Below are 12,201 nucleotides of genomic sequence, written 5' to 3'. Positions count from 1 at the left end.
CATCAGTTACCATCTGTATTCAACGTTAAAGTTTATTAATGGCCAAAGCAAACTTCATGATGTACATTCTTGATCAGTTTTGTGTGGTAAAGTGCTTTGATGTGAAACATTTTGATAATGCTCATTTATTTAGTAACTAAAATGTGTACATATAAACACATCAAATAATATTTATAAGGTAATAAATAGGGTCTGTTACCTTATCAGTTACATTTTTTCTTACATAACTAATAATGCAATAAAGAGCTACATTCTTCTTCTTCATTGGAGCTGACATTTTCACTCATAATGATGTTTAATGAAAATTGCTCTACCAAGTTATGTTCTTATTTACAGAGTAGATTAGAGTAGAGTTCCGTTGGTCCTGCTAGTCATATTGAACACAAATGGCACATTCTTATGTAGGACAAGTCAACGTATAACAAAATATAACATGATGAAGAGGAAAATGTTAATCGCGTTCTACATTTTCGCTCTTCATACAGTAAAACATTTATGTTTGTTTCGTCTTTGCGACTAAATTTATTCGCAACACATGTAGCAGACAGTATCCACTTGTGCAGTTGAATGTGCCTGCAAAAATCATATACACACATCAAAAAAAGGTTTGCATCACCCCGTTTCCCAGAACTCCTGAAGACAAACATTGACTGTGGATATTGTATCACAGACACAGTCCCTTTGACTGTTCAGAGATGTCATTAAACGCACCCCCTCCCCCCCACCCCCCCTCCCCCCCGCCAAACAACCATGAATGAGCAGCGTCTATTAGATGGAGGGGGTCTGACAGCCGGTCAGTTCCACCAGGAAGGAGGTGCACAGCTCATGTTGTCTGTAGTTCAACCATGTCTAGACGGTCAATACCGTGGTTCCATCGCATTCACGTTGTTACTTTGTGCCAGGAAGCGGTCTCAACAAGGGAAGTGTCCAGGTATCTTGGAGTGAACCAAAGTGATGTTGTTCGGATGTGGACGACGTAAAGAGGGACAGGAACTGTCGCTGACATCCCTCACTCAGGCCGCCCACTACTACTACTACTACTACTACTACTACTACTGCAGTGGATGATCGCTATCTATGGATTATGGCTCAGAGGAACCCTGATAGCAACGCCACCATGTTGAATAATGCTTTTCGTGCAGCGACAGGACGTCGTGTTACGACTCCAACTGTGCACAATAGGATGCATGATGCGCAACTTCACTTTCATCGTCCATGGCGAGGTCCATCTTTGCAACCACGACACCATGCAGTGAGGTGCAGATGGGCCCAGCAACATGCCGAATGGACTGCTCAGGATTGGTATCACATTCTCTTCATCAATGAGTGTCGCATATGCCTTCAACCAGACAATCGACAGAGACGTGTTTGGAGGCAACCTCGTCAGGCTGAACTGCTTAGACACACCGTCTAGCGAGTGCAGCAAGGTGGAGGTTCCCTGCTCTTTTGGAGTGGCATTATGTGGGGCTGACGTTTGTCGCTGGTGGTCATGGAAGACGTCATAAGAGCTGTACGATATGTGAATGCCATCCTCCAACCAATAGTGCAACCATATCGGCAGCATATAGGCGAAGCATTCGATTTCATGGACGACAATTCGCACCCCCATCATGCACATTTTGTGAATGACTTCCTTCAGGATAATGACATCGCAGAGTGGCCAGCGTGTTTTCCAGACATGAACCCTATCGAACATGCTTGGGATAGATTGAAAAGGGCTGTTTATGCACGACATGACCCACCAGCCACTCTGAGGGACCTACACCGAATCGCCATTGAGTGGTGGGAAATTCTGGACAAACAGTGCCTTGATGAACTTGTGGATAGCATGCCATTACGAATACAGGCATGCATCAGTGCAATAGGACGTGCTATTGGGTATTAGAGGTACTGGTGTGTACAGCGATCTGGACCACCACCTCTGAAGGTCTCGCTGTATGGTGGTACAACATGCAATGTATGGTTTTTATTATCAATAAAAAGGGCGGAAATGATGTTTATGTTGATCTCTATTCCAATTTCTGTGCAGTTTCCAGAACTCTAGGAAGCAAGATGATGCAAAACATAGTTAAGGAGATATGAGGAAAGGGAGACGTACAGTGAAAGGTGGAAGAGTAGGAGCTGGACAGAGAATAAGGAGAGCAAGTGGTGGCTAGGGAGAGGGGAATAGGAAATGGATGTAGAAACGAAAAAGGGGGGATGGACAGAGGGTGGGGAGGGGTGGAGAAGATGGAGAGAGAGAAGAGGAGAAGGAGGTGGATGGAGAGGGGGCAGAGGAGAGGGACAGAAAAAGGAAAGAGAAGGAGAGGGACAGAGGGGGGTCAGAGAAAGTGGACAGAGAAAGGGGGACGGAGGAGATCGACTAATGAGCTTGAAATGAGTATATATTAGAGCAGCAGCAGGTATTCATGTAGTATTTAAGTAAATTACATTATAATCATACTTTCAGCAATACATAGTTTATTGTTTTTTCTTCATTGAGTTCTCGGAATCATTGTTTCCATGTTATTGTACACTAATGGTCAATTTACATTGGCCATCATGTCATGTCACAAGATGTCACATGATGGCACCATCTCGTCAAAGAGTACTCACAGTGTCTGTCATGGCACATCAGTGCACTTAGCCCAGTGCCAAACTGTGAATGCAGGCCATCAGTTACCATCTGTATTCAACGTTAAAGTTTATTAATGGCCAAATCAAACTTCATGATGTACATTCTTGATCAGTTTTGTGTGGTAAAGTGCTTTGATGTGAAACATTTTGATAATGCTCATTTATTTAGTAACTAAAATGTGTACATATAAACACATCAAATAATATTTATAAGGTAATAAATAGGGTCTGTTACCTTATCAGTTACATTTTTTCTTACATAACTAATAATGCAATAAAGAGCTACATTCTTCTTCTTCATTGGAGCTGACATTTTCACTCATAATGATGTTTAATGAAAATTGCTCTACCAAGTTATGTTCTTATTTACAGAGTAGATTAGAGTAGAGTTCCGTTGGTCCTGCTAGTCATATTGAACACAAATGGCACATTCTTATGTAGGACAAGTCAACGTATAACAAAATATAATAACAAGCAATTTACATGTACATTAACTTCATTATTTCCACGTTAAACAATCTTTGAGTTACAATATACAGTGCAAATTTTGTACAAAAATAAAGGGAAGATATTACAAAGCAGAATGAGCATAATCTATACTGGCAAATTTATATTTGTATTACAGTAAAATTTATATGTTAAATCATCAAGGCTCTCATAGCACTTATGTGATTCATCACTAACGAAAAACACAAATTTTTGGTTTACTTCCTGAAGGAACTCGTGGAGGCTATAGAAATAGTGATCAGTCAGATATGCCTTAGCAGCTGACTTGAAATTTGCAGTGTCATTTATTGATTTAGTTTCTGGGGAAAGTTTATTATAAATAACTTCCTCATAGTATAGTGGAGGTTTATTATAAATAACTTTCCCATAATACAGGGCTTTCTTTTTATTTAGGGTGGTATTGGTGGGCTTTATATGAACGTTTTGTTTCTGCTTAGTGTTATGGAAGTGGATATCTTAAATTTTTTTGGAGCAAGTGGGATTTTTCCATTGACTATTTTACCACAAAAACAATTATCTCATACACATATATACATGGAAGTTAGAGGATTTCTAGCTTTTTAAAGAGTGGTTTGGGGTTTGTTCCGTTTTACACTTTCCATTGTTATTATAATTCTTGTTTTTAGCCTAAAGAGCTTTTGGCTAAAAGAAGAATTACCACAGAAAATAGGTCCTTGTTTTAAGTTGTAAGTTTATATAGAAATAATATACAGTTTTGAGACAATCTTTGTTGCAGCATCCTTCTAATATTCTCATTAAGAATTTCTTACAGATTTTTTCAATATGCATCCCTCCATTTAATATTATCTTGGAGTGCTCAACCAAGAACTTAATGTTGTCTACACTCTGAAGATGCTTGTCAAATATCTGAATCTGCACAGTTTGTTCATCCTTCTTCATATTGCAGAAATTTAGTGCCACTGTCTTACTTGCATTTATTACCAATTTGTTGTGACTGAACAAGTTTTCAATATTGTTCAGTGTCTCTGTTGTAGACTTCTGAATCATTTTCATTTTCCCACTCACTAGTACACATGTATCATCAGCAAACTGGATGGTGTTCTGGCAGAATTTGTTTAACTCATTCACATACAAAAGAAATACAAGAAGTCCTAGCACTGCACCTTGTGGCACTCTATATTTAATGGCTCCATAATATGAATTGTGTTGGGTCCATTTGCTGAAACTTTGATTTAGTACTTCAACCACTTGTTTTCGATCGCTTAGGTGTGATTTTATCCAATTGTTAAATGTTCTCTTTAACGCCCATGTTGACAAGCTTAGGCAAACGTTTTATGTGATCTATGACAACAATACTTCTGGTCAGGTGACTACAGGGCTATAAATACAAAATCGAATAGGGGTAATGCAGGAGTTGGTTTAATAATGAATAAAAATAGGAATATGGATAAGATACTATGAACAACATAGTGAACACATTATTGTAGCCAAGATAGACACAAAGCCCTCGCCTACCACAGTAGTACAAGTTTGTATGTTAACCAGCTCCGCAGATGACGAAGAAATTGAAGAAATATATAATGCGATTAAAGAAAATATTCAGATAGTGAAAGGAGATGAAAATGTGATAGTTACAGGGGACTGGAAGTCGATAGTAGGAAAAGGAAGAGAAGGAAAAGTAGTAGGTGAATATGGAATGGGGGTAAGGAATGCAAGAGGAAGCCGCCAGGTAGAATTTTGCACAAAACAAAACTTAATCATAGCTAACACTTGGTCCAATAATCATGATAGAATGTTGTACACATGGAAAAGACCTGGAGATACTGGAAGGTTTCAGATAGATTATATAATGGTAAGACAGAGATTTTGGAACTAGGTTTTAGATTGTAAGGCATTTCCAAGGGCAGATGTTGACTCTGACCGCAATCTATTGGTTATGAACTGTAGATTAAAACTGAAGAAACTGCACAAAGGTGGGAATTTAAGGTGATGAGGAATGGATAAACCAAAAGAATCAGAGGTTGTATAGTGTTTCATAGAGAGCTTTAAGGAAGGATTGACAAGAACAGGGGAAAGAAATACAGTAGAAGAAGAATGAGTAGCTTTGAGAGATGAAAAAGTGAAGGCTGCAGAGGATGAAGTAGGTAAAAAGGCGAGTCCTAGAAGGAATCCTTGGGTAACAGAAGAGATATTGAATTTAATTCATGAAAGGAGAAAATATAAAAATGCAGAAAATGATGCAGGTGAAAAGGAATACAAACATCTCAGAAATGAGATCGACTGGAAGTGCAAAATGTTTAAGGAGACATGGCTAGAGGACAGGTGCATGGATGAAGAGGCATATATCACTAGAAGTAAACACATACTGCCTACAGGAAAACTGAAGAGACCTTTGTAGAAAAGAGAACCACCTGTATGAATATCAAGAGCTCAGATCGAAAACCAGTCCTAAGCAAAGAAGGAGAAAAAGAAAGGTAGAAGGAATATATAGAGGGTCTATACATGGGCGGTGTACATGAGGGCAATATTGTGGAAATGGAAGAGGACGTAGATGAAGATGAAATGGGAGATATGATATACTGGGTGGAGAAATTGACAGAGCACTGAAAGACCTAAGTCGAAACAGGGCCCCAAGAATAGACAACATTCCATTAGAACTACTGATAGCCTTGGGAGAGCCAGCTGTGGCAAAACTCTACCATCTGGTGAGGGAGCTGCATGAGACAGGTGAAATACCCTCAGACTTCTAGAAGATTGTAATAATTCCAATCCCAAAGAAAGCAGGTGTTACTGAACTATCAGTTTAATAAGCCACAGCTGCAAAATACTAACACGAATTCTTTACAGACAAATGGAAAAACTGGTAGAAGCTGACGTCGAGGAAGATTCGATTAAATTCTATAGAAATGTTGGAACACATGAGGCAATACTGATCCTACGACTTATCTTAGAGGATAGGTTAAGAAAAGGCAAACTTAGGTTTCCAGCATGTGTAGACTTAGAAAAAGCTTTTAACAATGGTGACTGGATTACTCTCTTTGAAATTCTGAAGTTGGCAAGTTTAAAATACGGAGAACGGAAAGCTATTTACAATTTGTACATAAACCAGATGGCAGTTATAAGTGTCCAGCGTCATGAAAGGGAAGCAGTGGTTGCGAAGAACGTGAGACAGGGTTGTGGCGTATCCCTGATGTTATTCAATCTGTGTATTGAGAAAGCAGTAAAGGAAACAAAAGAAAAATTCAGAGTAGAAATTAATATCCATGGAGAAGAAATAAAAGCTTTGAGGTTCGCCGATGACATTGCAATTCTGTCAGAGACAGCAAAGGACTTGGAAGAGCAGTTGAATGGAATGGACAGTGTCTTGAAAGGAGGATATAAGATGAACATCAACAAGAGTAAAACGAGGATAACAAAATGTAGTCGAATTAAATCAGGTGATGTTGAGGGACTTCGATTAGGAAATGAGACAATTAAAGTAGTAGATGAGTTTAGCTATTTGGTCAGCAAAATAACTAATAATGGTCGAAGTAGAGAGGATATAAAATGTAGACTGGCAATGGCAAGGAAAGAGTTTCTGAAGAAGAGAAATTTGTTAACATCGAGTATAGATTTAAGTGTCAGGAAGTCCTTTTGAAAGTACATGAATGGAGTGTAGCAATGTATGGAAGTGTAACGTGGACGATAAATAAGACGAGAATAGAAGCTTTCAAAATGTGGTGCTGTAGAAGAATGCTGAAGATTAGACGAGTAGATCACATGACAAATGAGAAGGTATTGAATAGAATTGAGGAGAAGAGGAATTTGTGGCACAACTTGACTAGAAGAATTGATTGGTTGGTAGGACACATTCTGAGGTATCAAGAGATCACCAAATTGTACTGGAGAGAAGCGTGGAGGGCAAAAATCGTAGAAGGAGACCAAGAGATGAATACAGCAAGCAGTTTCAGAAGGACATAGGTTGCAGTAGTTACTGGGAGATGAAGAAGCTTGCACAGGATAAAGTAGCATGGAGAGCTGCTTCCAACCAGTCTCTGGACTGGTGACCACAACAACATCATCACAAAAACAACAACATGACAAAAAAACCCTTAGAAAGATCTAGAGATATTCCAGTGACATTATCGCCATTGTCTAGTTTCTTAAGTACTTCACTTAATAGTTCAAAAATTGCTACATTAGTTGTTGTGGATAGTATTTTGTGCTCTTCCAGGAAAGCTACTACTCTTCTTTGAAAATTTGTTCTATCATTTTTGAGTATACTGATAGTAGAGTGATGCACCTGTTGTTAGCCACTTCATCTTTTTTACCTTTTTTGAATAGTAGTTTGAGCTTAGCTGTTTTTAGGCACAATGGTAAAATTCAAGGTGAGCAAATGGTTGTACAATGAAATCTCCACATTTTTAATAAGACTGTTGGGAATGCCATCTATACCATTGGAACAGTTCATTTTTAAACTATTGGTAACTGACAGGACGTTTTTCTGAGTTGTTGTAGAAAAAAAGTTTTTATTGCAAGGTTTGATTCAGTTACTAACTGCTCACCTATATTGCTAAAATAAATATTGAACACATTTGCTGTTTCTTTAGGGTCATTAACTTCTCTGCCATTACAATTCAGTTTAATATTGGAACTCGGGGAGAAACATTATGTTTGCCGTTTCACTATATTCCATACAATTTTCATTTTGTTGTTAGAGTTACTTATAAAGCAGTCATCTGCCATTGCTTTAGTGTCCTTGATGACTTTTTTAAGTATCATTTTATATTTCTGACATATTTAAGGAATTCATTAGATGCTATGGAGATGTTGGTGGTCGCATATAATCTTTGCTTTTCAGCTATTTTTACACATATTATCAACAAGCAATTTTTTTGTTAATTTGTTGATTTTCTGATTTTTAACTGGAAATGACATGTTGAAACAATGTGGAAGGATATCTGTAAATATGTTGAACTTCTCATGCTTGTTTTTGTATCTGTACATGTCAGACCATGTTTCCTTGCTTAGTAAATTCCTAAAGTATTAAATGTTTTCATGGCTGAAGGGAATTTATAATTTAAAGCAGGTTGTATGTTGCAACAATAGCCATAAGATCGTCTCTATCTTTCTGAACTTTGTTGAAGTCTATGTTAAACTCTTCACAAATTATAACTGTTTTGTTCAGGAACTTGGTGCTGTCAAGACTACCTCCAAATTGATTAAAGAATACTTTTATGTTTGGGTTTGGACTTCTGTATAGCCTAATGATGATTGTTTTTATTGAAGTTACTTCTACAGTAGAAATTTTAAAATCACCTTCTTTTTCGAACTTTTCCAGAGATTTTAAGCACCAATAGCTGATACTTTCTCTCGCAAACAAACATGTTCCTCCTCTTGTAGATATTTTTCTACAGAAATGAGATGTCGTAACTTAGCCCTGTATGCTTGTGATTGTTAACACCTCACCAGTTAGTCAATGTTTAATAAAACACATGACATATGGATCTGACAATGATACTTCTAGCTCATTAATTTGTAATGTCTGCACATTTTTATGGACAACTATAAACGTGGTGTTTCTGCTTGGCATATTTGATTCATTACTTACCTTTATTATTTTCGCTTTCATCTGAAGAGCACTTCTGGGATGATCTATGGAAACGCTGTCTTCCTGTATGGCCAGTTAAAATACGTAGTGTAGGTGTCTGTTCTCTTGTGTTGTTGTAAAATCTGAATAATTTTTAGCTTTCCGAAATGTGGTTCCACTTGACTAAGAACACTCAATGAAAAAAGTAACCAAGCCACCATAAAAACTTGCTATTTCTAATAATAAAATACAAATTAATATCTAAAAGCACAAAATCCAATACTATAACATTTGTGAGGGCGGCGAAAATAGGTTAAGTTCCGATGTCAGCAGACGACGTCACCATCAAAACTTTCTTCCCGAAAAACCTTGATGTGACGTGACGTGATATGATGGTCCGCTGATGGCTTGTGTGTATGGTAAATGGCACTATTTGAATTGCATTGTGCAATACTTTGATGTCAGTAAAAGGAGGCAATATGTAACCATTAACAAGTTATACAGGTCAGAGATTAGAAGCATTAGCTATGGTGTGCTTCAAGGATCTGTAATGGGATATTTCCTCTTCAAATTATTTGTATATAATGAATGAATGAATGGAAATGAAAATAAGATACTGTATGCAAATGATAAGACTTTACTAAATGTTTCCAACAATTCTGAAGCACTTGAGAAAAACACTTCTTTGTCAGTGAACAATACAGCTCAACGGACCAAGGAAAATGAGTTAATTATTTATCTGAAAATAAAACTATGTGCACGGTTTCCAACAGTAAACAAAAAGAGGTACATACAGATGTTTTTCAGATAAAAAAAGAGTGGAAGAAGTAGCTTGAGTTAAATTTTTGTGTATGATAATAGACAGTCAGCGAAATTGGAAGCAGCATGTGAGCGCTGTTATAATAACTTAAGTTCTGTGGTGTTTGTAATGAAATAACTGGCTCATTATGTATAACAAGACCTCTTGTGCACTGTCTATGATGGACATTTTGAATCATATATGCAAATGGAATCACAGTATGTGAGAACTCAACCATCACAATAATGAGAAGAATATTAACACTACAGGAGAAAGATGCTCGAATTAATGAAAAGGAAGCAAAAAGAATCTTGTAGAAACTGTTTCAAAGATCTTAACACTTTGATGTTTCCATCATCATGGTGGAAATATATTGGATCTAACAGCAACAAATAGACCTGACTTCTTTGAGGATGTCCACATCGGAACTGGTATCAGTGACCATGATGCAAGTATGCCAACAATGATTACTGAAGTACAAAGGACAACTAAAACAAACAGAAAGATATATATGTTCAGTACACTAGACAAAAAATTAGTAGTGTCACATCTCAATGAGGAACTTGAAAATTTCAGCACAGGGCCAGAGCATGTGGAGAAACTGTGGCTCAAGTTTAAAGGAATGGTTGGCCATGCACTGGATAGTTGTGTACCCAGTAGAACAGTTCAGAATGGGAGGGAGCCTCCTTGGCATACGGTCACTGTAAAGGAACTTCTAAGGAAACAGAAATTGCTCGATAATAGGTGTAAAACAAAGCTTAGATCTACAGATAGAGAGATACTGAATGAAACGCATTTGCCTGTCAAGAAAGCAACGTGTGACACTTTCAATGAGTAACTGGTCATATGTAAAGGCTGTTAGTGGCACCAAAGTTAGTGTCCAGTCCCTAGCGAATGAGACAGGAAATGAAACTGAGGGCTGCAAACCGAAACCTGAAATGTTCCTTTTCAAAGGAAAATCCGGAAGAAGTACCCCAGTTTAATCTTGATACCGCTGAAAAGATGAATGGAAAACATGTTAGTGTCAGTGGTGGTGAAATCGATAAAATTGAACAAACCTTCGGGCTCTGATGGAATCGCTGTCAGATTCTACTGAATTTGCGGCGTGTTAACTCGGATGGAGAATCTGATGTAGTAGTAACTTTGGGTGTGCCCCAGAGAAGTGTGTTGGGGCTCTTGCTGTTTATGTTGTATATTAATGAGCTTCCAGACAATATTAATAGTAAAATGAGGCTTTTTGCATATGATGCAGTTATCTATAATAAAGTACTATCTGAGGGGATCTGAATAAACATTCAGTCAGACTTTGATAAGATTTCAAAGTGGTGCAGAGATTGACAAGTTGCTGTAAATGTTGAGAAATGTAAAATTTTGCCCTTCACAAAACGAAAGAGTGTAGTATCCTATTACTATAATATCAATGAGTCACTGTTGGAATCAGCCCACTCAGACAGATACCTGAATGTAGTACTTTGCAGGGATATGAAACGGAATGAACACATATGTTAAGTTGTTGGTAAAGCAGGTCATAGCCTTTGGTTTATTGGTAGAGTATTGGGAAGTGCAATCAGTCTACAAAGGAGATTGCTTAGAATCACTGGTGCATCAGTTCTAGAATATTGCTCAAGCCTATGGCACCCTTACCAGATAGGAATTGCAGCATGAGTGGTCACACATTTGTTTAATCTGTGGGAGTGTCACAGAGATACTGAAGGAACTGAACTGAAAGACTCGTGAAGATAGATTAAAACTATCCTGAGAAAGTCTAGTAACAAAATTTCAAAAACTAGCTTTCACTGATGACTCTCCCACCCCCTGTGTATCGCTCACATAGGGATCATGAGAGTAAGATTACAATAATTACTGTATGCACAGAGGCATTCAAACAATCATTCTTACCATGCTCCATAAGTGAGAGTAGCAGGGAGAAATCCTAATAAGTGGTAAAAGGGAATGTAACCTCTGCCACGCACTTTGCGGTGGTTTGCAAAGTATGGATGTAGATGTAAATTGTATATATTCGAGACCATTGTGACTGCATTACATGACCCCACAAAAATAGAGACCAATGAGGCTGTTCATCCCCATAACGCAAGGAACAAATAATGCTTGCGATGAATCTATCACTGACTTCATATTTTCGAAAAGGACCTAACTACACCTGATGAGTATGATTAGGACCATGTTAGTTTATCAGTGTGTGGGTGTTGTCCTTACTTTTTCATAGAGTTTAGGGAGTATGTTACAACGTTCTTAGTAGAGATGGGTTTTGGTATTCATGGAGATAGATGATGGCACTCGCTTTATGGGTTTCAACTTCTACAATCTAGTGGTCTTCACATACTCATTTAGCTTTTATTTTTTTCCATACCCACGTTCCCTATCGTGACACAAATTGCCGTTTCTTAGTATTTAGATGGTTTAGCATCTATAGACAGGTCGTGGTGGGTATTGCCTTATACTCCCAGAGACACTGTATGAAGTGGTTGGCTGTCAGCTTAGAGGACTCACCTTGCTTAAGTAGGTTTTGACTTTCTTGTTTATTCGTTTCACTGTGGTAGTGCCGACGTGTTGAGTAATATAAAGGAAACCAATCATATCTTTTATTCCGATTAACTGTACAACCTAGGCAACAAGACAGTTGTGAATATTCTTAGTGTTCGCTATGCAATGTTATTTTCTCTTAATATGTCGACTGTCATTGGGTTTTGCGTCAAGTTATTTTTGATGCTGTGACAACTAGTTGTCT

Source organism: Schistocerca americana, chromosome 1 (assembly GCF_021461395.2).
Source record: "Schistocerca americana isolate TAMUIC-IGC-003095 chromosome 1, iqSchAmer2.1, whole genome shotgun sequence".
NCBI classification, from domain to species: Eukaryota; Metazoa; Arthropoda; class Insecta; order Orthoptera; family Acrididae; genus Schistocerca; species Schistocerca americana.
This window is presented reverse-complemented; position numbering follows the sequence as displayed.